This window comes from Panthera pardus, unplaced genomic scaffold, assembly GCF_024362965.1.
Source record: "Panthera pardus isolate Hobbes unplaced genomic scaffold, ASM2436296v1 HiC_scaffold_7, whole genome shotgun sequence".
Lineage (NCBI taxonomy): Eukaryota > Metazoa > Chordata > Mammalia > Carnivora > Felidae > Panthera > Panthera pardus.
In genome coordinates, this window is record NW_026527002.1 from 29,426,184 (window position 1) to 29,453,599 (window position 27,416).

Here is a 27,416-nt window from a genome sequence, read left to right on the forward strand (position 1 = left end):
TATCTTTAAAAAACAACAGTTTATTTGCTTATGATTCTGTAATTTGGAGCTCAGATGGGTGGTTCTTCTGCTGGTCTGGCCTGAGGTCACTTAGGTGGCTGCAATAATCAAATGGGTTGGCTGGGGATTGGCTAGTACAGAATGGCGTCATTCATGTATTGGGGGGTCTCATCTCAGAATGCCGGGATGGCTGCAACTCTCTCTCTTTATGTTCTCTCTAGTCCTCAGGAGGCTAGTTTCTTCACAAGGTGATGACAACCTTCCAAAAAGTTGAGAATAGAAACTGTAAGACCACTTATCGTGGGGACTTACCAGTCACATGTTACTTCTGCCATATTCTCTTGGTCAAAGCAAATCATACAACCAGCTATATCTTAAGAAGCGGGAAAATAGACTCTATGTCTTGCTAAGAAAACCTGTAAAGAATTTATAACCATATTTAAACTATCACATACACCTTATATTTAACATCCCCTAACCACTGTTCATCATCTTCCTTAAATTTTCTAATACTCCCATATTTTCTTTTTTAATTCACATGGTCTCCCAGGCCATAAATCTAAGAGCATTTATTGACAACCCTCTTTTGTTTATCAAGTCCAATCAATCTCCAAATTCTGTCAAGTTTATCACCTCACTTTCTCTCAAATCCATTTTTTCCTTCCTATCATGTTAGCTTCAAGTTTTGTATGGATCTTCGGATTGAAACTCCAATTTGGCTCTGTAATCTACTTGCAAGATTCCTGCTAGGGTGATCTATCTGAAGTGCAAAATGATCATAATGAATCAAAGTAGATGTATACCCTTTTTTAACAAACTTATTTTTTAATGTCTGGCATCTGAATCTCATTCCCATGCTTGATTTGTTTTACCTCTTTCTACATTTCCCCCCCCCCCCCCCTTGCTGTTGAAGCTGGAAAGAATTATTACTGTTTCCCTAGCCTGTGGCTGCTGGGGTGCATAACCATAGCAGACATGCCTACTACAGACTTTGAATCCAAAGCAAAAAGTGGCAGCAACACCCAGTCTCCCAGGCAACAGTACCAAGAGTGGCCTCCGAAGTCCAATGCTGGGAGTTCCAGCATCTGACCATCAGATGTAGGGCATCGGCGTTTTTGTCCAAACAGTTTGATGTCATGGTCCTGCCGTGTTTTGTTCCTGCCTATTTTCTGAGCCTCATTCTAGTCTTCTACATAATTCTATGTACCACCCAATGGCTTTTCAACATATTGGTTTTTCTTTTTCTCTTAAAATTGGCCAGGGTTGGTTTTTGTTGCTTGCAAATCAGAATTTTGCATGCCTCCTACAATTTTGCCTCATATCTTTCAATGAATCATTCAAGAACTAATGTCAAGTAAACATTTATTGAATGAATTATTGAACCTGGTGTCTGACTTGGAGGGGCAGGCAATCTATAGAGGGAGAAGAGACCCATAAACATGAAAAAGTTCCATGATATTGTTGTCAGTAGTTTGTAGTTGGATACATTGTAAATTACTTTATGAAGTTCTCTCTGGGCTTTGGCATGTGTTCTATGTTGGTGCTGTTAAAGAAAAACCATTATATAGGCTTGGCCCTTAGGGCTAGCATTTAAGAGAGTTCAAGGACGCATAAAATTATTTTAATTTTAAGAGAAAGACAGTGGTGCTCTCTTTTCTTAATAAAGTGTTGGTAGAAAGTATAATTTAATCAGTTAAGCCTTGGACTATTATACAATGGCAAGAAAAACAAACAGCTACATTAAGTGCCACTCTGTATTTTATTTATTTTTTTTTAAATGTTTATTTACCTATTTTTGAGAGAGAGAGAGAGAGAGAGAGAAAGAGAGAGAGAGCAGGGAAGGGACAGAGAGAGAGAGAGAGAGAGAGAGAGAGAGAGAATCCCAAGCTGAGAGCACAGAGCCCAACACAGGGTTCGAACCCATGAACTGTGAGATCATGACCTGAGCTGAAATCAAGAGCCAGACGCTTAACTATCTGAGCCACTTAGGTGCCCCTCTCTATTTTAGAGTATAACAAATTTACTCTGACCCAATCCTCTTGGCACAATATGGTTAGAATCAGTTAATTAGTGACCGACATTCATTCATAATTCTAAATGACATTATGGAATGTCCAGAAGTTTCCAGTAATCTCATTCCATTTTAGCTGATTCCTGCTGAGTTAAGTTTTCATTGGTAGAAAATACAAAGATGCATGTTATTTGTTACTAAATAAATGAAGCAAGTAGCAAGTATAATAGTAGTTCCGAAAACTTTTATAAATAGTATCCTTCACTTTTCATTCCAGACTAATATGGCCTTTGAATTCATTGTGCCTTTGAATATATGTGCTGGCAACACTTTATGAACCAAAGAGATCAGGGAAAATCTATTCGAAATGCAAGACTTGATCTGGGTTGTGACACATGACAAAGATTTAGATACGGATATGCAGAGAAAGACAAAGGAGGTCATTAGTGAGTGGAAAGACAAAGGAGGTCATTAGTAAGTGGAGAATGGAATGGGCAAGATATATGGAAGAGGGACTGTGTTTGGCATGTTAGAGTGAAAGTAAAATCCCAGTTCAGTTGAGGAGTATTAAAATAATGCAGTAATTAGAGAAGGGGTTGGGGAAGGTAAAGTTAAGGATAAGGAATAGCCATCGACAATTTGTGAGTGGAAAAGGAATGGATGTAGTGTATAGACAGATTAATTTGACAGTCATGTGGATGATGGATGGAAATGAAGAGATATTGGAGTCAAGAAGAGTAGGTAAGTTGGTTAGTGCAATTATTACCGCATGGAGTTATTGTCATTATCAGCTCACAAAGATCTGGCAGTGAGTCAGGTAACAGTAATGGAAAAAAAGCAGAGAATTTTAAAGATGTTATGAAGCATAAATTCACAGAATTTAAAGATCAGACATGGAAGGAAGTCCAGAGAAAAATAAATGAAGAGTTAGAGAATTAGTAGCTTGTTGGTTTATTAATGTAGAGAAGCATGGCTTCACTAACACATGTGAAGTCAGAAGAGGACAATTTTAAAGGCAAAAAGACAAATCTGTTTGCAGATATGTTGACTTTGAACACGTAAGTGGAAATGGTCAAATTCCATTTGTATATTGTAACCTAAAAGAGGCACTCTGGGCTATAAATTATCCTCATAGAGAAGATGGTTTGGTCTGGGATGAACGAACTAATGAGAAAAGTAGATCTCTGGGAAATGGCCATTCATTAGAGATTGGAGGAGAACAAGAAAGCAAAGAGAACTGAGAAGGAGCTATCTGAAAAAACAATGGAAAAGTGAAAATGGAATCTGGATTTGGAGGGCTAAGCAAGAATGGATACATTAGTATTGTTAAATTCTATTCCAGCATTTCCCAAGCATCCTTAAGTTTATTGCATTTTATCTGTATGAATTATCTGCCACTATAGAACAACACTCCCTAAAACAAAAACAAATATTTGCTATAGCAAACCATTTCTGCAGGTTAGGAATTCAGAAGTAGCTTAGATGCAATGTTTTGGTTTGGGGTCTCTCATGAGGTTATAAACATGATGGCAGCTGAGTTTGTAGCTATCTGAAAGCTTGACTGGGGTTGGGGAGTTTTGCCTCCAAGATGGCTCACCCACATGAGTAGAAAGTTGGTACCGGTTGTTGACAGAAGAGCTCAGTTCTTCTCTACATGGATCTTTCCAGGGGGTACTTTGCTGTCTCTGAAGCATGGCAGTGGACCTCATCCATAGCAAGTGAGCCAAAGAGAAAACAGGAGAAAAAACCACAGTGTCATTTATGACCTAAGCTGAGAAGTCCCACTCCATCATTTTTTGCAATATCCGACTGATTAGACATAACAGCCCTATTCAATATCACAGAGGACTAGACAAAGGTATGAATAGCAGGGGGTGAGGATCGTTGAGGGCATTTTAAAGGTTGGCTACCACAACATGCCTCTTCCTGTCACCAATCAGAAACTTAGAAATATTTAGCCTTTCCTATAAAACTACTGACTTCTAAGAAATCAAGTTGATGAAAAATTTCCTAAAATAATGAGAATACCCTATCTTTTATGATTAATTCTTTTCTTCTTTCTGGCTCATTCGTTTTTCATCAATACCTGCTCTGAACTTGTAACTTGGAATGCAGTATTATGAAGTAATTGGTTAAATCCATGGGGTCAGTCACCAGACGCCAACGTTATCCTCCTTAATGAGACATTTAATGTAAAGCAGATGGATTAGTGATGTTTCCAGGCTCATTTGTTGATTATTAATGCTTGCTTTTTCTGTCTTCCCAAAGCATGTAATCTGCTTTAAAGGCACATTGATTTTTTAAATTTTATTGTAATTTTATATTTATCCTTTTATCGTTTTTTTAAGGAGGCTCCACACCCATCACAGAGCCCAACATGGGCCTTGAACCCACGAGTCCAAGATCAAGACCTGAGCGGAGATCAAGAGTTGGATGCTTAACTGGCTAAGCCACTAAGGTGCTGCTATCCTTTTATCATTCTTAAATGCTCTTCCAGTATGATAAATAAGCAAGGCCTTAATTAATTAATTAATTAATTAATCAATTACATTAATATTTAGTGAAAACACAAATGGCATTTTCAAAATAAGCCATTCTTCTCAAATTTGAATGTGCAGAAGAATCACCCAAGAAGCTTGTTTACAAATGCAGTTTTCAGGGCCCACCAATAAAAATATAGTCAGTAGGTCTGGTATAGAGCCCCGGAAATGGAATTTTAAATGATTAGTCAAGATGATTCTGAAATAATAAAAAAAAAAGATGATTCTGAAATAGGTGATCCATAGAATGATAAAGTGTTGCATTCTTATGAAACACTTTCATTAACTTATAATGTTTATATCCAGCATTTTGCCAAATAAATTGGAGAGAATACAAGATTTCTGAGAAAAAGTAGCTACCAAATATTAGTTCTTAAAATAATATATTTTAGGCACATACCTAAGGGAAGAACAGAACTTTCCATAGTTACTAGCACAGGCCTGAAGAAAGAGATAATGTGCAAAGCAGCAAGGTGTGGAGATAATACCAGGGTTTCTCCCAGGGTAATTGTAAGGATTAAATAATTAACATGAAGTGCTTAGAACAGTAACAGTCACAGAGTAAAACTTTCATAAAATTTTCTTGATGATTTTGACACTCTACATTTTATCGTTTAGACTGGACCAGAACATATATTATTCTTCTCTTGGAAACAGTGGTTAAAGATGACCACCTATTAATCAGTTAGTAGGAACTAAATATTGCTGTCAGATTCTATTGTGTATATACTCTTAATAGTTTGCAGTATATAAATATGAAGAGTGAAGTGTATGTAGTTCTTATGTCCATGAGTTCAGACATCTTCCAAAAATACCTAGCTGCTTCAAGCTGAAAAACACAAAAGAGAAAAACAAACAAAAGAACTTCTGTATTAGGGCTTCCTAATACAGGTTTCCTGGGGCTGCTGTGACAAAGCACCACAACTTTGGTTTTGGTTTAAACAACACAAATGTATCCAAGAGTCACAGGCTCTCCCGACTGAGCCAGCTAGGTGCTCCTCCCCTATTATTAACATACTAGTACATTTGTCACAACTAATGACTTGTTATTGACACATTATTAGCAAGTAAAATCCATACTTTATTCATATTTTCCAAGTTTTTATCTACAAGTTTTTACCTAATATCCTTTTTTCTGTTCTTGGATGCTATCTTAGGTACCATACTACATCGGGTCCTCATGTCTCCTTAGGTTCTGACAGTTTCTTAGACTTCAGTTTTTCACGATACAGACAGTTCTAAGGAGTACTGAGCAGATGTTTTGTAGAACCTCATTGGGGTTTATCTGATGTTTTTCTCATCATGAGAATATGGCTGTTTGCTGAGAAGGAACCTAACAGGATTTTGAGGGTCATCTAAAATGTACAGGGGGGAAAAAAAGCCCATCAAGTAGATTATATAGTCGCACAGTTCTGGAGGCTGAAAGACTAAGATCAGCCTGTTGGGAGTGTTTGTTCCTCCCGAGGGCCATGAGGCCCGTTCCAGGCCTCTCTCCTTGGCTTGTAGATGGCCTTCTCCTCCCTGTATGTGTCTGTGTTCAAATATCCCGTTCTTACAGGACATGCTGAATTAGGGTTCACCCCTGTGACTTCATTTTAACTTAATTACCTCTGTAAAGATACCAGGGGTTAGGATTTCAGCATATGGATTTGGGGAGGACACAATTCAACCCCTAACAGACTCTCTCCAATCTCCTTGCAAGGTTTCGTCTTGTTTACAAACTTTCAGATTGGGATTGAGGGTCCCTAATGAGTAGGTTTAGAATACACACATGCACACATACACACATACAAAGATAGTCAAAGCCTGCTTTTCCCACATACTGCTTTTTTTTTTTTTAATGTTTATTTATTTTTGAGAGAGAGAAACAGAGCATGAGCAGGGGAGGAGCAGAATGAGAAGGAGACACAGAATCCAAAGCAGGCTCCAGGCTCTGAGCTGTCAGCGCAGGGCCTGATGTAGGGCTGGAACTCACGAACCTTGAGATCATGACCTGAGCCAAAGTTGGACACTCAACTGACTGAGCCACCCAGGTGCTCCCCCACATACTACTTTTGTAATAAAGCTTTTTTTTTTTTTTTTTTGAGTAGATGGAGGTGGTAAAATTGGCAATGTGGTAAAATTGGTGATATAAAGGAGTGAAGTATCTTGTCCTTGCCCTAGCAGGGTTTACACTCACAGGGCACACAAGGAATAAATGTGTAGAAAAAAATGAAATAACAGTACAGAAACGTCTATGAGCTGAATTGAATTCAGCTGAGAGTGTGGCCGCATGATTTGGGTGTAGCACAGAGGAGGTGCTCAGTAAACCATATTTCTCGCTACTTCAGCACTAACTTGGTGTTCTTTCAGAAAGACTTCATATGCAATAAGAATGGGCTCTAAGCAGAAAGAAAAGGACAGTAAAGTAAAACACGTAGGGCATATTTGTCTGGAGTCGGTTCTTTTGTTTATAATCTTAATAACAGGGATAAGTGGTCAATCATTTTCACTTTTTAAGTAAATCAGATTAGAAAGTCTTCCCTTTCGTTATTCTTATTTTCTTTGGCTCTGAATTTCTGTCTCTTTTAATATTGTCCTACTACTATACATCACATTGTAAATCTTTCATTTTTTTTAATGTTTATTTATTTATGAGAGAGAGACAGAGAGCAAGCAGGGGAGGGGCAGAGAGAGGGGGAGACACAGAATCTGAAGCAGGCTCCAGGCTCTGAGCTGTCAGCACAGAGGCCGACACGGGGCTCGAACCCACAAACCGTGAGATCATGACCTGAGCCGAAGTCAGATGCTCAACGGACTGAGCCACCCAGATGCCCCTGTAAGTCCTTTCAAATAGATTTTGGAACAAGATGAGATATAAATACAGTAAAATGCTCTGAAGGAATTGTCTTATTTTGTTTGCCATAAGGAAAATACTTTTAGAGGTCAAGCTTTCAAAAGCTTGAAACTATAAACAAGAAATATGAGCTAAGGAAAGGTCAAATACTGGATAAAACTAAATCATGTAATTTGGATAAGATGTGTGTGTGTGTGTGTGTGTGTGTGGTGTGTGTGTGTTATGAGAGAGTAGAATTGTGTCAATTTAGTCGAGGGTAGGTTTACTAGGAGAAAAGGTCACCAGTCCATAGCTGCATGCACTTCATAATAAACCAAGAAACGGAAGTGAATAATAGTGATTTATGGGATTCCTCTTGATCTTGACATTTCATTATTTTTATACGGAAATAACGTTCCTAGTGCATGCTTTTCCTCATTATGTTTCCTCATCCTGCTCTGAAATAATATATACATTGCCATGAACCAACTCATTTTATAGTTTTCTGACTTCTATCAGGAAAATAGTTGTACCATAAACAAGGTTCTTGATCTATTTTTAATTGTGTTTCTGAAGGTATGAAAAGGAATGGCATGAATATGAAACCTAAGACTCAAACCTTACTTCTTACAAATTACGCACACACACACACACACACACACACACACAAACCATTCCACTAACTGGTAAACACAGTTTTGAAAGAAATAACAAAATTAAAATGATAAACTTTATTCTTCCTCTTTAGCTGAATTTTTACACCAAAAATTTAATTACGCTTTTTTTAGAATTTTTTTTAATGTTTATTTTTGAGAGACAGAGAGATAGAGAGAGAGCATGGGAGGGGCAGAGAGAAAGGGAGACACAGAATCTGAAGCAGTCTCCAGGCTCCAAGCTGTCAGAACAGAGCCCGACATGGGGCTCTAACTCACGAACAGTAAGATCATGACCTGAGCTGAAGTCACTCAACCGACTGAGCCATCCAGGTGCCCCTAATTATACTTTTGAAACAGTATGATTACTTAAGAACTAGAGAACAGAGCTTTATTTGTAGCAAGATTTTTTTAAAATTTTTTTTTTTTTTCAACGTTTTTTATTTATTTTTGGGACAGAGAGAGACAGAGCATGAACGGGGGAGGGGCAGTGAGAGAGGGAGACACAGAATCGGAAACAGGCTCCAGGCTCCGAGCCATCAGCCCAGAGCCCGACGCGGGGCTCGAACTCACGGACCGCGAGATCGTGACCTGGCTGAAGTCGGACGCTCAACCGACTGCGCCACCCAGGCGCCCCAATTTGTAGCAAGATTTTAATATGGTTCTCCTCATTGCCTACCAGTTTTTTGTTTAATATGGAACTTTGTCATAAACGATTCAAGGCACAGAATTTTCAGAAGGATGGAGAAAGTTTGTTGGGTCTGGCAAAAATCTGTGGCCTATATGTTATGATTTGGCTACAAACTCATCACATGGTTATGACTCTGACCTCTAGTCTGCCATTTCAGGATAGGAGTGTTGTAGTCAGATTGGACACGGGATTAAATCTTTATTTGACACTCAGTTGGAAGAGGTACTTTATCTTTCTAAGCCTCAATTTCTCCATCTGTAAAATGAAGACAATGATACCTATCTTATAAGACCTTGAAGAGAATAAAATGAGATAATAATATATGTGACCAATGCTAGGCATTATCTCTCGGAGCACTTTCCAAGCATAGTTCAAAGGCTAATTGAATGAAATGAGAGTGTTTAAAAATAAGACTTATTGAAAATTAGACTTGGAGGGAACAGTGGTAGTTAGATTGGCCAATGCCTTCTCCAAGTAAACATCTTTTGACTTTATAGCTTCTGCTCTAAGATTGTCGGTAAAGAAGTATTCGCCATCTGCCAGTGTGGTTGGCTCAAAGCTGAACTGTTTTAATTACTACCACATTTGCTATGTCATTTTATGAATAAAATATTGACATGCTGCCTCTAAAATCACATTGGAAAAGGAGATCACGTTATTGCGATACAAGGCTGTGGACTTTACACTCGCAATGACTATGGTTCACATGGCAGGAAAATATGGCAACACCATGGTATCTAAATGAAATATCTCATGCCTGGGAGTGCATCCTTTATAAAACAGATGGTTCTTTGTTGAAAACAAAATATGATTATGGTGTTTGCATGCAAGAAATTTTATACTATCTAATTATAGGAATCAAACTAGTTGTAACTGTTTTGGTGTGCAAAGCTTCTTCAAATCTGTAGGAAAATTTTGTACTCTTAACTCTATACAATTGAGAAAAATGAGATACAGGTAAACTATCACTTTAATGAATACTATTATGATGACCAGATCTACGAAACAAGACTGTTTGCAGGTTCAGACACACGATCCGTTGTTAGTGTATCCTGTTAATTTGGCTAGTCTGGCTTCAATATATACTACTGAGCCAAAAAGTTAGCATAACTGATGCTATGTTCACTAGGCCCTTTCTCTTTAAGACTTTAATATTTATTAATATTGCCTTGACATTTATCATTGCATTGTAAGTGGACTTCAATGCGGCAAATGTTTCTTTAACAGATATGAGGCAAGAATGACTATCCTTGGTTTTAGAGAGAGTATAGGGATCAGGTAGATCAGCAGAATCATGAGGGGGGGTGGGAAGAGGGAAAATGGAGAAGTTTCTGAGTGAGCTATCTTTAGTTGATAAATGAAAGTAAATACCCTCTATGTCAGTACTTTCAACAGAGGTAATTTTTCCCGGGGGCACTTTGAAATGTCTAGCGATATTTTTGGTTGACACAGCTCCAGGAGAGGTGGTATTGGCATCTCTTGCGTGAAGGCCAGGGATGCTGCTAAACGGGACAGCCCCTCACCGCAAAGAATTATCTGGCCCCAAATGTCAATAGTGCCAAGACCGGGCACCCTGCAACTTGCAAGTCTGAATTACATCCCCTTATATACATTGTATGAATCGACATATCTATTTCGGTTGGACTTGTAATGTAATAAAGCAATTCTTACATTTTCTCAGTTTCATTCATATGGGATTCTACTCAAATTGTATAATTTAAAAAATAGTTGCTTTCTGAATGTCACAAGAAAACAACATTTCACAGTCATAAAACCTATCCTGAACAAACAGTAACCTTAGTGGTTCTCTAAATATAGCAGAAGAGGAAAAATACGCAGATACCAAGTTTGTAAACACCTTAAGCCCATTTGCATCCCTGAAGATTCTATGGACGGCTCTGGGCAATAACAGAAAAAACCAATCAACCCATGGGACACGGAGTTATGGTGATTTAAGTTGTAAATACTGGGGCAATAGTAAAGACAATTAAACTGGGTGCAATATTGGAGAAATGGCTGGGAGCTGGAGCAAATCAGCTTAGCCTGGGGGGAATTAAGGCTCACGAGTTAAAAATAGGAAAAGCAGCTCCAGAAACAGAGCTGAAAGGAGATTAACCATCAGACCCTAGGCTGTAGACTGTAGTCCCCATAATTCTCATGTTTGGTCAGTTATTATTACGCAACCATAAAATCTTAGTGCCATTCAATAATAAGTGCTTATTTTCCATGCGTCAGCTTGTTGACTGGAGTTGGCTGATCTAGACTCAGATGGATGGTTCTGCTTTAAGCTCAGGCTTGGCTACGGTTGGCTCCACTTGTTTTTAATCTGGGGCAAACAGGTACGCAGAAGAATTCTTTTCATGGCAATGACGGAGACTCAGGAAGATAATTGCACAAGCACGTTTCAAGCTCTCGCCGATAGTGCAAATTCTAAAGACAGGGAAGAATACTCCTGTGGAGGTAGAAAGGGGGATGGACACTTTAAAACAATAATGTAGTTTGCTACGTCATTTATAATTGAGCCCAGATTTTTTGAAGCAGTATAGCTTTTGTGTATTCAACTGCAATATCTTACTTTCAATTCTCGGAAAGAAAAGATGGCCCAAGTAGTGAGTAATGGATTCCCGGGTCTGAATATCACTCCCTCTTTCTACCACTGATTGAGAAGCTGAGCAGATCAGTTTTTCTGCAGTCTCATCTCTACCATCTGTTACATGTAGATAACATTTGCTGTTGATTTACTCTTGCATGTCTTCCAAGAAACAAGGTAACTCAAATTTGCTAGAAAACCTCCGTGGAAGGCAGTAACGAAGGACTCATCATTATCTAATTCTTGAGCCCCGGTCATTTTTCTGCACATCCTTTGATGTTATTTAGAATATTTTCAGAATGGAGGAAAAAATTTGTCCAGACAAGCGTTTGATGCTTTTCCTCATCTCTCTCTCCAAAGGATACTGCTTTGAATTTGTTTAGCGTTTTAGTAAATCCATTAACCTTTCACCTGAGACCTAGAGAATGGGTCTGATGGTTTAATTCCATTTCCCGAGGAATTTAAAACCACATCATAAACGGCATCGTGTTAGACATTAATTGTGATGCATTTTCACACCAAATTCAGAAGCAGGATAATGAAAGTAGAGAAAATAGTTACTGGAGAAAGCCAAAGGAATTTGTCAGTCTTGGCTCTTGCTAATTTTGGCACAGCTGGGTTAACTCCTGCTGATGGAAATGGTATGTACTTTTACAAATATCCACTTAAAATAAGCTTGTTCTGTATGAACTTGCCTGTATGAGTTTGCCACCTATAACCTTTATTTAATCTGTGACAGTCTTAAGTCTATTGGTTTCTCCATATGCTATAATGTTCACAGTTTGGAATTAAAAAGAATACCACAGAAAGAATGATCTCAGTTTCTGAAAAGAAGGGCTAGTTGTAAAAGTCAGTCTGCTTTTCTGTTGCCGCATTTCATTGCCTGAATCAATGCTGAAAAGCAGGAAAAACATTAACAGCCTCAGCAGGTTACTCTGAGGGGAGAAAAAAAAAGAGACTTCGTTTCCTTTATACCCCACACAGGTGTGATTATCTCTGGGAACGGACACCCCAAGAGGCAAGAGCTGACTGGCGCCTGACCTGCTATCTACCACCTGGATAGCACGCCTCACCTCCATACTTTCCACCACTCACATCAAACCTAGGATAGTGCCTACCTTGTGCCTTAGCTCATGTTCTGCCTGCTCTCTAGCACCTGAACATCAAGGTCCGCCTGAGGGATTTCGGCATTGTGGGTGTCCACGGCTCATTGTTCTGCAAACTGACCTTACAAAGGTTAATCTTATAACCAGGTTCATTGCCTCCATTTTCTTTTATTTGATCAAGGATTTCTCTCCAGTCCAATTTCCCATATTGTTGAGGTACCAGAGGACCTTATCTGGTTAAGGAATTAAAGTCTCTGTTGAGCAATAACTTTCAGGAAAGGAAAAATGTGAATGCAAATTCCAACATTTCTCGCAGATGTCATTTTATGAAAACATCGTTTTATTAGAATTATCTTAGGGGCACCTGGGTGGCTCAGTCGGTGAAGCATCCGGCTTTGGCTCAGGTCACGATCTCATAGTTTGTGAGTTCAAGCTCCGCATCGGGCTCTGTGCTGACAGCTCAGAGCCTGGAGCCTGCTTCGGATTCTGTGTCTCCCTCTCTCTCTGCCCCTCCCCTGCTCATGCGCTCTCTCTCTCTCTCTCTCTCTCTCTCTCTCTCTCAAAAATATAAATAATAAACATTTTTTAAAAAGAATTAAATCATTGCCTAAGTAAGTAAGCCTTTATTATTTGTGAGATGGAAGTAGGTGAGATGGGAACAGATAATGGCTAGCGATAATACGACCTCCACTCTGTGGTATTATAGTGGCCATTCATCAAAAGATATTACTTGGAATTTCTTGTCTACTAAATTGGAGACAAGAATAAGTTTGGACAGAGAACTATTATTTACCTTAAAAAAATCTGAGTTGCTGGTTTTCTATTTGAACTGGAGTAACAGTTTGTTATTTTCCTAAATAATATTGACATTTTTGTATATAGTGCACATGGTACTCTGTTGCTTTTCTAATTCTTTTAGGTGTCTGTAGTTTTATTATATTTTTCACTTATAATACTATTTACTTCTGTTGCTGTCCACTTTTTCTTGATTTGATTTACTGAGGGTTTCTTTCACTCATGTCACTCTGTAATTATTTCAAACACTTACATTAAGTGATTGATTCTAAATTTTCTCTGTTTTCTGCACGTTTGTTTTTTGTTTTGTTTTGTTTTTTAGAGAGAGAGAGGGATAAAGAGAACGTGAGTGGTGGGGAGGGGAAGAGGGAGAGAGAGAAAATCTTAAGCAGACTCCATGCCCCAGCACAGAGCCCAATGCAGGGCTCAATCTCCCAACCCTGAGATCACGACCTGAGTTGAAATCAAAAGTTGGATGTTAACCCACTGAGCCACCCAGCACCCCTAACTCATTAGTTTTTACCTTTACTTTTATTCATCCTGTTTGATGCTTTCCTAAAAGTTGGTCTCCTTTAATGTGTTTTGCTTTACATTACTTTGTTTGATCATGAATCCTATTATGCCTAATGAAAGTGTTAATTTATGTATTTTGTCTTTTTAAAACAATAATAGCAGTTAACGTTATAAATTTATACCTGAATATTTAGAGATGTAATCAACATATCGGTCACTTGGTCTGTACCACATATTCTTTTCTAATAGTGCTCCTGCACAACCCTTAATGAGTAGGAACTTGGGTCCCTATGGTCCCAACTGATTAGACAAGGGTGGGCATCTTATTCAGATGTACCTGTTTTCATCTTATTCTCCAGCTCTCTTCTCTATTTTTCTCAGCTTGAAGATCATATTTGAAAAAGTGACTCCAGTCAGTGTCTGCTAGACGTGAAGTGGGATTTAAGAAAAAGCCAGAATTGGAGCTAACATGTTGAACCCAGCATCACCTGGAATGGAAAAAGCTAGGCTGCAGGTAAGCCTGTGCACAAAGAGAGGAAGAACCATGCAAGGTGAGGCAGAAAGATAGAGAAAGTGGTCACTTTGATTCTTGTAAGATTTCCTCTTCTTTCTATAGTTTGGCTTCTCTTCTAGACTTTAGTTTCCATTTTACTTAAGCTAGCCAACAAATGCTTCCTAGCACAAAATGATTCCTAGTACAGTAGGAATCTCCCATTGTATTTTAAAACAATTTAGTCATTTTTAAAAATTATTTTAAACTTTAAAAGAATTTTTTTAAATAGTGACTTTTGTTCAAATGTTAGCCTGTGGGAAAACTAGACAATGAGTTCATCTATCTGTGCTACAGTTTATCTAGTAACAGTAATTTGAATTTTCAGTAAAGTTCCTGGATTTCTCTGCTCCTTTCAATAACACTCATGATTATTTTAATGAAATGAAGTAAGCAGTTTAGATGGAAAGGCATGTATTAGTTTCCTATTGCTGCTATAACAAATTAATGCAATCCTGGTGGCGGAAAACAACACAAATTTATTATCTTACATTTCTGCAGGTCAGAAATCTGAAATGGGTTTTATGAACTAAAATCAAAGTGTTGGCACAGCTTCATTTCTTCTGGAGGCCCTAGGAGATGATTACTTCCTTGCCATTTCTAGCTTCTCAAGTTCACTTACATTCCTTGGTTGTGACCCTTTCTTCCATCTTCAGAGCATATTACTCTGAGCTTTGCTTTCACCATTTCATCTCTTTTCTGCTTCTCAGCTTCTGTCTTTCTCTTACAAGGACGCTTGTGACTGCATTGGACCCACCCAGATAAACCAGGATCATTTCCCCATTTTTATAATCCTTATCTTAACCACATCTGCACAATCTCTTTTAGCATTTAAGGTAATGTAGTCACAGGTTCTGGGGATTATGATGTAGACATCTTTATACTCAGCCTGTATAAGAGCATTAGATTAAAGGCTATTTATTCAATGTCAGTTCTATAACTTATTGATCTTAAGCATGTTACTTAAATTCACTGTGCCTCAGTCCATATATCTGTAAAGTAAGGGACTTATAGTAATCACTTTTTACAAACTCTCTTCCTAGGCTAAAATTCTTTTTCTGGGCTACCATGAATAATACATAAAATAGCACTAAATTGCCAGCATAATTTTGAAGATGGTTACTTTTTCTCAAGAGTATTTTAATAATTTTAACTACTAGGTTTCTTAATTTCGGGAAAGCATTTAAATGTTCCTTCTCATTTGACAAGAACAGCATTCTGCTTCACTGTATATAATCATTTTGTACTTAATGACAATATTCTTCATTCTTATTCAATACTTCCTTTCCTTTCTAATGCTTCTTTTATTCCTTCCCACTCATACTATCCCACCTCCTAATTCTTTTGGCTAAAAAAAAAAATCTTGATCTAGAAAATCTAATAGATGGTGTCGTTTAAGAAAGTTTATTTTAAATAAACATTCCATTGTTTTTCTATTATCACTAGCTTTTACCTATTCCCTACCCACCCGTGGTACCAAGGGGACATACGTTTGATAACATTTTTTTTATTTTTATTTTTTAAGTAATTAAAAAACCACTGGGTTAAAGCATGGAGAGCACTGGTTAAAAGGTAACATTAAGGAGTTAACATGCTAAGTTATTATTAACAATTACAAAATTTTCTCATAGTGAGTCTATTAGATTAGCCAATCTACTATCTAGTACCAAAGGAAAGGGGGAAATAAAGCAGACACATTTCAGGGGAGGTGGAGTGTAAAATATTCAGGAAAGCACAATTGAGAAAGGATGTTACCGTGGAAAAATCTAAGAGAGAGCTTTAGAATCAGAAGAGGGTCTGACTATCAAGAGGCTGGCTATGGTCTCTGAATAAATCTCCTTCACTGCCCCATTTTGCTTAGAGTTGCTGGGAACATAACACTGTCCTACTTTTGTCTTCATGGTTTCCCAGGGAATGTCTGTGAGGAAGAGCAGTCATATAAAACATCTGGTTTTCCTATTTAAATTTCAGATGTGAACTAGATAATCACAACCAACAAATCAGACAACCTAGAAGAAATGGATACATTTCTAGAAACATACAATCTACCAAGACTGAATCATGAAAAGATAGAAAATCTAAACAGACCAATTATTGGTAAGGAGATTGAATTAGTGATCAAAACCTCCCAACAAATAAGAGTCCAAAACTGAATAGTTGCACTGGTTAATTCTACCAAACACTTGAGAAAGAATTAATACTATTCCTTCTCAAACTACTCAAAAAAAATTGAAGAAAAAGGAACACTTCCAAACTCATTTTCCAAGGCCAGCATTATCCTGGCACCAAAATAAGACAAGGACATTACAAGAAAATAAAATTACAGGTCAATATCCTGATGAACATAAATGCAAAAATTTTCAACAAAATATTAGCAAATTAAATTCAAAGTACGTTAAAAGAATCACACACCATGATCAAGTGGGATTTATTTCAGGAACATAAAGATGGTTTAACATCCACAAATTAATGTGATCCATCACATTAACAAAACAAAGGATAAAAATTATCTGATCATCTAAATAGTTGCAGGAAAACGCACTTGACAAAATTCAACATCCATTCATAATAAAAATGCAACAAACTGCATATAGAGGGTATACCTCAACATAATAAAGTCTACATGTGACAAATCCACAGCTAACATCATATTCAATGTTAAAAAGCTGAAAGCTTTTCTTCTAAGATCAGCAACAAGACAAGGATGCCCACTCTCATAACTTTTATTTAACACACTACAGGAACTCCTAACCAGAGCAATTAGGTAGGATATAAAGAAATAAAAGTCATCCAAACTGTTTCTATTTGCAGATGATGTGATACTGTATGTTAAAAAAAAAAAAAAAACCCTCTAAGGACTCTACCAAGGACCTTTCAGAACTAATACACTAATACTAATAAATTCAGTAAAGTTGTAGGATACGAAGTCAATTTACCAAAAAAAAAAAAAAAAATCAGTTGCATTTTATATGCTAAAAACAAACCATCAGAAAGAGAAATTGAGAAAACAATCCTATTTACAATTGTACCTCAAAAAATAAATACCTAGGAATACATTTACCCAAGAAGATGAAAGATCTCTACACTAAACACTATAAGACATGGATGAAAGAAATTGAAAAAGACACAAATAAATGGAAAGATACTCCATACTCATGGACTAGAAGAACTGATGTGAAAATGTACTTACTACTCAAAGTAATCTACAGATTCAATGTAATTCCTGTCAAAATTCCAATGGCATTTTTCACAGAAATAGAACAATCATTCTTAATTTGTGGGGAACCACAAAAGACTGTGAATAGCCAAAGCAATCTTGGAAAGAAGAACTCAGGTAGAGGCATCACACTCCCTGATTTCAAACTATATTAAAAAGTTGCAGGGGCGCCTGGGTGGCTCAGTTGGTTGAGCATCTGACTTTGGCTCAGGTCATGATCCCACAGCTCATGGGTTTGAGCCCCATGTCAGGCTCTGTGCTGACAGCTGGGAGCCTGGAGCTTGCTTTGGATTCTGTATTTCCCTCTCTCTCTGCCCCTTCCCCGCTCGTGCTCTGTCTCTCTCTCTCTTTCTCAAAAATAAATAAACATTCTAAAAAGTTTTTAAGAAGTTACAGCAATTAAAACAGTTTGGTATTGGCACAAAAACAGGTATAGATCAATGGAAGAGAATAGAGTCCAGAAAGAAACCCATGTATACATATGCTCAATCAATTGACAACAGAACCAAGAACATATAGTGCAGGAGGGTCATATCTTAAATAAACGGTGTTGGGAAAACTAGACAGTCACATGCAAAAGAATGAACTGTACCCATATCTTACATCGTACACAATAATAAACTCAAAATCGACTGAAGACTTGATCATTAGACCTGAGATTGTAAAATGTTTAGAGAAAAATACAGAGAATAACTCCTTGAAATTGATTTTGGCAGTAATTTCTTGTTATTTGACAGCAATGCAAAGGGAGCAAAAGCAAAATAGAAGAGTGGTATTATATAAAACTAAGAAAACTTTTGCATCCCAAAGGAAACCATTGAAAAAGGAAAAGGCAATCTATGATGGGAGAAAATATTTGCAAACTACGTATCTGATAAGGGCTTAATGTCCGAAATATATGAAGAACCCATACAACTCAATAGCAAAACAAAACAAAAACCAAACTGATTAAAAAATGGCTAGAGAAGCTGAATTTCTCCAAAGGATGCATATAAATGGTCAACAGGTACATGAAAAGATGCTCCACAAGGCACCTGGGTGACTCAGTTGGTTAAGTGCCAGATTCTTGATTTCGGCTCAGGTCATGATCTCAGGAGTCATGAGTTCAAGGCTCTGTGCTGACAGTGTGGAGCCTGCTTGGGATTCTCTCTCTCTCTTCCCCTCCCCTGCTTGTGCTCTCTCTCAACAATAAATAAATGAGCTGGAAAAAAAAAAAAAGATGCTCCACATCACTAATTATCAGGAAAATGCAAATCAAAACAACAATACTATCTCCCTCCCATTAGAATGGCTATAATTAAAAGCCAAGAGATGACAAGCATTGGTGAGGATGTGGAGAAAAGGGAATTCTCGTGCACTGTTGGTACTGCTACTATGGAAAACACTGAAGTTTCCTAAAAAATTAACAAACTAGAAATATGACACAACTCCACCCCAGTTTACATATCTAAAGGAAATGAAAACGAAAATAGGATATTGAAGAAATGTCTTCACTCCCATGTTCATTGCAGCACTATTTACAATAACTAAGACATGGAAACAACCTAAGTGTCCATGGATGAATGAACAAAGATGTGAGATAGATAGATGTATATACATCTATCTATCTCACATCGATATAGTGAAATACTATTCAGCCATAAAAAATAAGGAAATCCTGCTGTTTGTGGCAATTTGGCTGAACTGAGTGGAATAAGCCAGACAGAGAAAGACAAATATGGCATCACTTACATGTAGAATCCAAAAAATAAATAAAATTTTTAAAACAGTCAAACTTGGGGCGCCTGGGTGGCGCAGTCGGTTAAGCGTCCGACTTCAGCCAGGTCACGATCTCGCGGTCCGTGAGTTCAAGCCCCGCGTCAGGCTCTGGGCTGATGGCTCGGAGCCTGGAGCCTGTTTCCGATTCTGTGTCTCCCTCTCTCTCTGCCCCTCCCCCGTTCATGCTCTGTCTCTCTCTGTCCCAAAAATAAATAAAAAACGTTGAAAAAAAAAAATTAAAAAAAAAAAAACAGTCAAACTCATCGACACAGATTGTAGAAAGCTAGTTTCCAGGGTTTGAGGGTGGAGTGGAAGTAGGAAGAGGTTGGTGAAAGTGTACAAACTTTCTGCTGTAAGATGAGTTAGTTCTGAGGATTTAGTGTAAAACATGGTGACAGTAATTGATAACACTATACTGTATAACTGAAATTTGCTAGCAGAGTAGAACATAAATGTTCCTACTGGAAAAAAGAAAGAAAGAAATACATGAAGGGATGGATGTGTATGTTAATTAACTTGACTGGGGGAGTCCTTCCATAATGCATATGTATATCAAATCACTACAATGTACATTTTAAATATCTTACAGGGTTATATGTCAGTTATTCCTCAGTAAAACTAAAATAAAAAAAAATTATCAAGCTTATGAGAGTAGTTTGAACACTTATATATTTACTATTTTTGCTTCTAAGTGGTCTCTTAATTTAGCAGTTTCCCCATTCTGTCAAATCATAGTGACCATTCATCAAAAGATATTACTTGGTAGAGCGGATATGTCTGGATCAGTTATATCCTCCCATCCCTCCTTTAGATTGGTCTCTTTTCCTCACAAATCTTTATCGAAAGTGATTTTCTTCAGCTTCTTGCAAATGTTACCATCATGAACACGTTAACATATAATGTGTCATCTGGACTATGAACCAGGAAGAAATTCAGCCTATATTTACAGTTGTTAATCAACAGGGTTGCCCTGTTTAACCCTTGCGCAAAAATAGCAGTGAAAATATTCATCCTAAACATCAAGAATTTATGGTTTAATAAAATGAAGGTATAATTAAGAAACTTAGGCATCAACATTCTGAGGGTGGCTCAGTCTGTTAAGTGACCAGCTCTTGCTTTCGACTCAGGTCATGATCTCGTGGTTCGCGAGTTTGAGTCCTGCATAGGGCTCTGCACTGACAGTGCGAAGCCTGCTTGTGATTCTCTCTCTCTTCCCCTCCCCTGCTCTCTCTCTCTGTCTCTCTCTCTGTCTCTCTCTCTCTCAAAATAAATAAATAAACTTAAAAAAGTATCAACATTCTGAATATAAACTAAAAAGGTTAAGGTAAATGGGCATAAATATTTCAGCTGCTATTTCTTCAGAAATGTGTCTTTCCCTGAAGAGAAAAGTGTCTGTAGCCACCGAGAGACTGAAGTGTCTGAGCCTCATTGCCCAACTACAATTCACATGTGGCCTTCTCTTTTGGAAGAAACTCAAAGCAGTTCTCCAGCACGAGAAAACTATTCCCACAACTGTCAAGATGCTACGTCACAGCTGTAATGTCCACACTACTTTTTCCAAGGAAATTATGCTTTTATGGAGAAATTAGAGCAAATTTTTTTTACAGAAAATCCTGAAGAACTTGACAGAATTTATGTAGCCAATTAATTCTGAGATGTAGCTACAACCAGGTTCATTGCTTTCTCTTGACTATCTTTAGGACCAGTAGTTTCTACTGAGTCTAATTTTTAAGCCATGCAAATTACAGGAGGCTTCAGAATGCCAATAATAGCATGCTGGGGTTAATTATTGACTCAGAAGGGAGAATGTCAACTACTGAATCATCTACATATCTCTTGCCACACCTGGGGTTTTCTCTGGACGACTTCCACCCAAGTGTTGACAAAACTTGACCTTGGATACTCGCTAAGATTTGTTGGGACTATTGCCAAAGGTACTTATGTGCCAATAGGACAGGCTCCACATACATTAGCCAGGTTATTCTGCTCCACATATGGCAAGAAGGGTACTTTTTGAGTTTTCCACATTAATACTGATGGAAAGCTTCTAGACAAAAAGGCTCTTATTGCTGTAATCCCACGCAGTGCCCTGGATCCTATCCTCACGTAAACTTTAGTGCATAGCTAAGTCGAAAGACTAAGGCTCATTGATGAGTCACCTGGGAAGAATAAGCATGCCCATTTATTAAAGGTAAAATACAGGCTCACAGCCAGAATACTACACTTATACCTGCTGAATGGTCTTGGCAGCAATCCTAGTGGGGTGGGGGTGGGGGACAGGGGGTACATTATTTTCCAATTGAATTAACTGGAGCCAAAAGTACAGTTCTGACCCCAGCTGTGCTACTGATTTGTCTGGGGAAAGACACTTAACCTAGAGTCTCCCAATTCTCCTTGGAACATAAAATCATTAAGTAACTGACCTTGAAGGTTATTGTGACGAATGATGACATTTTAAGGAGGCTGGGCTTTCGCAGAAAGGGTGCTTCACAGCAGTCTCAAAGGCCTTGGTGCTTCCACAAGGGGTGGTAAATAGATTAAAGAGAGTGAAATAACAGTAATAAAAAGGGAATTATAGAAAAAGACTAAATAATGTTGTCTAGCCTGTTAAAACCATTTCTTGCTGCTATTATCTATAATTTCTAGGTCAATTATGCTAATGTCAACCCAGGGCCTAACTGAGTTAAGGAAAGAATACCGGAAGATTTGTATTGACACGATGTCAAGAGAAGAGTGGCATGGGGTATGGAAATGCCTCATCATGCCTCCATTTGTATATAATAGTCTGCTTTGGTGCAAGCTTCTAATAGAGCCTGATGGTTAATCGTATCCCATGTGGAGTGAAACTTGTGCCTCACTAGACTACACATCCCAGAGATACTAGTTTCACAAAATGTGAGGTGGACAGCAAACTTTCACAACTAATTCTCTAGAAAGTATCCTTTAAAAGAGTCTAGAAGATTGGCCAACAGTATTTATTGAGTGTTTTCTGCATGCCAGGTCTGGAGTAGACTCTTTAGACTTAATCACAAATTATTGTCAGGTCGTAAAGCAAATTCAACGGATGAACAGAAAATATCTAATATAAAAATTGAAATGTATTAATTTTAAAAGTTAACATATAAATAAATTGTCCTGCCCATTGTCCCCTAGGAAGTCTTCACAACCCAGGAGAAAAGATTTACTCCCTAATTTCCACACCCCTTATACCTGCCATATGCAATGATGACACATATTCTTTTTTTTTTTTTAATTTTAAAAATAGGTTTTATTTAATCCATTATATCCAAGATAATATCATTGCAACATATAACAGATATTTTAAAAATTGAGATATTTTGTATCCTTTTTTTTAACTAAGCCTGAATCTGGTGTGTATGTAGATGTCACAAAATTTATAGTCAAAGCAAGTAGATTCGAATATCCAAGTTGTTCCAAATACAGTTAAAATTTTTCTAATAACTCAAACCAAGAACCGATTTTTAAATTTAAATCTCAATTCATTAAAATTAGGTAAAATTGATGAGCACTGGATGTTTTATATAAGTGATGAATCACTAGATTCTACTTTTTTTTTTTTTTTTTAATTTACATCCAAGTTAGTTAGCATATAGTGCAACAATGATTTCAGGGATAGATTCCTTACGCCCATTACGCATTTAGCCCATCCCCCCTCCCACAACCCCTCCAGTAACCCGCTGTTTGTTCTCCATATTTAAGAGTTTCTTATGTTTTGTCCTCCTCCCTGTTTTTATATTATTTTTGCTTCCTTTCCCTTGTGTTCATCTGTTCTGTGTCTTAAAGTCCTCATATGAGTGAAGTCATATGATATTTGTCTTTCTCTGACTGACTAATTTCACTTAGCTCTAGTTGCATCCACATAGTTGCAAATGGCAAGATTTCATTCATTTTTATTGCTGAGTAATACTCCATTGTATATGTATACCACATCTTCTTTATCCATTCAGCCATTGATGGACATTTGGGCTCTTTCCATACTTTGGCTATTGTTGATAGTGCTGCTATAAACATTGGGGTGCATATGTCCCTTCGAAACAGCACACCTGTATCCCTTGGATAAATACATAGTAGTGCAATTGCTAGGCCATAGGGAAGTTCTGTTTTTAATTTTTGAGTAACCTCCATACTGTTTTCCAGAGTGGCTGCACCAGTTTGCTTTCCCACAACAGTGCAAACGAGATCCTCTCTCTCCGCATCCTTGCCAACATCTGTTGTTGCCTGAGTTGTTAATGTGAGCCATTCTGACAGGTGTGAGGTGATATCTCATTGTGGTTTTGATTTGTATTTCCCTGATGATGAGTGATGTTGAGCATTTTTCCATGTGTTGCTTGGCCATCTGGATGTCTTCTTTGGAGAAGTGTCTATTCATGTCTTTTGCCCATGTCTTTTGCTTCACTGGATTATTTATTTTTTGGGTGTTGAGTTTGGTAAATTCTTTATAGATTTTGGGTATAGATTTTGGCATAGATATGCCTTGTTGATGGTCGGTTTTTGTTGAATTTAATGGGAGTCCTCTGTGCTTCCTGGATTTTGATGTCTGTGTCTTTCCCCAGGTTAGGAAAGTTTTCTGCTATGATTTGTTCACATAACCCTTCTACCCCTTTTTCTGTCTCTTCTTCTTCTGGGACTCCTATGATTCTGATGTTCCTTTTTCATGAGTCACTGATTTCTCTAATTCTTAAATCGTGCTCTTTTGCCTTAGTTTCCCTCTTTTTTTCTGCTTCATTATTCTCCATAAGTTTGTCCTCTATATCATGGATTCTCTGCTCTGCCTCATCCACCCTTGCTGCCAAGGCACAATTTGGGATTGCAGCTCAGTTATAACATTTTTTATTTCATCCTGACTGACTTTCACTTCTTTTATCTCTGCAGAAAGGGATTCTAATCTATTTTTGACTCCAGCTAGTATTCTTATTATCATGATTCTAAATTCTGGTTCAGACATCTTGCTTGTATCTGTGTTGGTTAAGTCCCTGGCTGTTATTTCTTCCTGTTCTTTCTTTTGGGGTGAATCCCTTTGTTTCATCATTTTGAAGAGAGAAAAGGAGTTAATGAGGTAAACAAATTAAAATAAAAAATTTTTTAATTAAAATTAAAAAATTAAAAACAATACACACACAAATCAAATAAATGATGCTAGATCCTAGGTGTGTTTTGGTCTGGGTGTTGAAAGGCGCTTGATAGATTAGAGAAAAAAGGGGAAAGGAAAAAAAAGGAAATAGTTTGAAAATTTGAAAAAATGAATACACTGAAATAGAATAAAATGAAATGATGGAAGTAAAATAGAATTTGAAAAATTTTACACAAAAGTAAAAAATATAGTAGAAAAAATAAAGAAAAATATTTTTAATAAAAATTGAAAATTAAAACAAAATTTTTCTCTTTCTGTATTCAAGAAAAAGAAATGAAAAAGAGAAAAAAAAGGAAATGGAAAATACGGACCAGCAAACAGACTGAAATACGACTGAAATTACTTCATTTTCCCCTAGAAGTCAAACTGTGATTTATAGTCCGTAAACTAAGCAGGTGGAGAGATTTGTGTTCCTGAAGAGCGAGGTTGGCCCAGTTGGGTGGGGCTTAGTGTAAAGGCTCCATTATGCACTAGATGGCGCTGCTTAGCTTACTGGGCTGGATTATGGTGGTGCTTGTAGGTGCGTATGGGCGTGCACGGGAGCGGTGAAAATGGTGTCACCTAGCTACCAATCTCCAGTATCTGAACTCTGTTCTCCCCGATCAGTAATTGCGTACCTGTCCTTTGACTCCGGCTTCTGTCCACTCCCTGCTTTTACACTGTCCATGACCAAGCCCCAGGCAGCACCTCCCTCCTGTGTTTTATCTCAGATGCGGCTGTTTTTCCCGACCCTTATTTCTGAGGGACTGTGGCTCCGACCCATTTTGTCCCTCTGTGGAGGGTCTCACCAAGCAATGGCTGGATGCCAGCCACACCCAGGAATGTTCGCAGGACCGTTCTGGTGCCGATGCCCAGAGACTGGGGCTGGCTGCCAGCCCACCCCAGAAAAAGTTCACGTGATCTCGTAGCAGCAGCGTTTCAGGAATTATGGAAAATCACAACACACATCTGGCACCAGGCTTCACTCCTAGCGACCTTGTTTCAGCACCAGCGAATGTGGCTGTTCCGTGGGATCTGCTGGCACCTTTGTCAGCTGCACGGCCTCTACCAAATGTCCTCCCAGCAAGGGAACCGCTTTTCCCCTTGTGGCCTGAGAACTGCCTGGGCTTCACTCTGCTCCTGGGGATTCACCCTTCTCATCAGAGCATCGCCAGGTATCGAGCTGCGGAGTTGCAGACTCTCCGCTCCCCTTGTTTATAGAGTCTTAGTGGCATTTAAACCCTCTCTTTTCTCCTTTCTCCCTTTTCAGTTCAGTCCCTGTGGCTGTTTCCACTTCTCCACTTTCTCTCCAGATGTTTTTTTTTTGGGGGGGTGCTTTTCCCAAACTCTCCCCCCACACCTCCCCCGTCTCCTTCCTGTCTCAGCCCGCAAAAGCACCTCCCTTCCCACGGCTTCTCTCTCCCCCAGTTCACCTCTCTGTGCCACATACCTGCTGAGTTCCGTGGTTCAGGTTGTGCAGATTGTTGTGTTATTCCTCAGATCAGTTTTCTAGGTGTGCAGGATGGTTTAGTGTTGGTCTGGCTGTATTTCATGGTCACAAGACATAAAAAAACTGCCAGGCTGTTCTGCCATCTTGGCTCCTCTCCCTGATGACACATATTCTTAAACTCAGGTACATGGGTCTTTGTCCTGTGACGGGCTTCCCAGCACACAAATAAATTTCCCTCCACATAGGAAGCTATCTGAATAGGGCAAAGAATTCTTCCCTAATAACTGGACGCTTGAGACTGGGTAGGACAATTAGGCCATTCCTTTTGGAAAAACCCTGTCTTCCTTACTATGGGGCCCAGCATTGGTGTAACTTTATCTGAATGTGCACAAGTTTTTGTTGACTCTTGTGTAACCTGGGAAAGGAAAGGAAAGGGATGAGCACCTTGATATGTCAGCACCATGTTGGTTCAATTTTGACATGTAATGTAGTATGCATAGTGTGCATTCCTAAGTGGGATCTGTAAGCACGGCCTCCATGTTCAGGGTGAACACCCATTGACGACTCTCTGGGTATTGTGGATGGATGACAGTCCTCTGCTCACACGTTGCTCTAAGAGGTAAATCCGGGTAACATTTGGGTGGACAATCCCTACACCTCCTCGGCCAAAATAACTATTTGTTCTAGCCTTTTTCTCACTTTATTTCCCAGCACTATCTGGCAACTGAGTAGATGTATTTCCAAGAAGTCTAAGCTCCATTCTCTGATATCTCTCTGGATTCCCCAAACCCCCACGAGTGTGTTTAGCTTCTTCGTTATCGGCTGTAGATTTTCCTCCTGGGAACAATTTACCGTGAAATGTCCATTTTCCAGACAAGCAAAGCAAAAAGATGAGCACAAGTAGAAAATAGTAAAAGGTATTAAGGTAGAGGATGAATAGTATATTACAATTAGTTGTACAAAGAGATTGACCTAGAATCACATATTATGACTTCAAATATAGGGAGGGAGGAGAAGAATAGGGGGAAAAAGGTAATGCATGCTGATTGATATAAAATTTTATTCTTGGAGTTGATAATGTGAAAATCTGGTTAAATATGTTCTTAAAAGTTTTAAAGCAGCCAGTGGCATACCACAGAATTAGACTAAAAATGTAACACAAAAGCTATTTATTGAATTAATCAATTTAAAAATTAAGTGACCCTATTAAAAGAGGTTCTCAGATTGAGTCAATTAACTTAAACTATTCTGTTTACAAGTAGAATTCTTTGAATGACTACACCTAAAACAAAGCTACCCGTTTAGAATAAAATCACAAGATGAATAAGAATGTAGTAGACAAATACAAACACACAGAAATCAGACATGCATTAAGATGGGCAGAGTGTGCGAGTGGGAGTGGAGGAAGAGGGGAAGAGAGAGAAAGAGAGAGAGAGGGAAAATCTCAAGGAGTCTCCATGCTTAGCATGGAGCTTGACACAGAGCTCGATCCCATGACCTTGGGATCATGACGAGCTGAAATCAAGAGTTGGACACTCAGTCAACAGAACCGTCCAGGACACACCCAGAGGGTCTTTTTTATTTGATGTGAAGTAT

At 38.3% G+C, this 27,416-nt stretch overlaps 1 long non-coding RNA gene across 1 annotated transcript; it reads right to left on the reverse strand.

Moving 5' to 3' along the window:
* On the reverse strand, window positions 1-26,058 carry LOC109269405 (uncharacterized). The gene is made up of 4 exons (XR_002081066.2): window positions 25,821-26,058; window positions 21,663-21,752; window positions 3,609-3,715; window positions 1-259 (listed from the first exon to the last, which is right to left on the reverse strand). It is a non-coding gene; the product is annotated as an uncharacterized LOC109269405 (long non-coding RNA).
* Window positions 26,059-27,416: the final 1,358 nt, after the last annotated feature.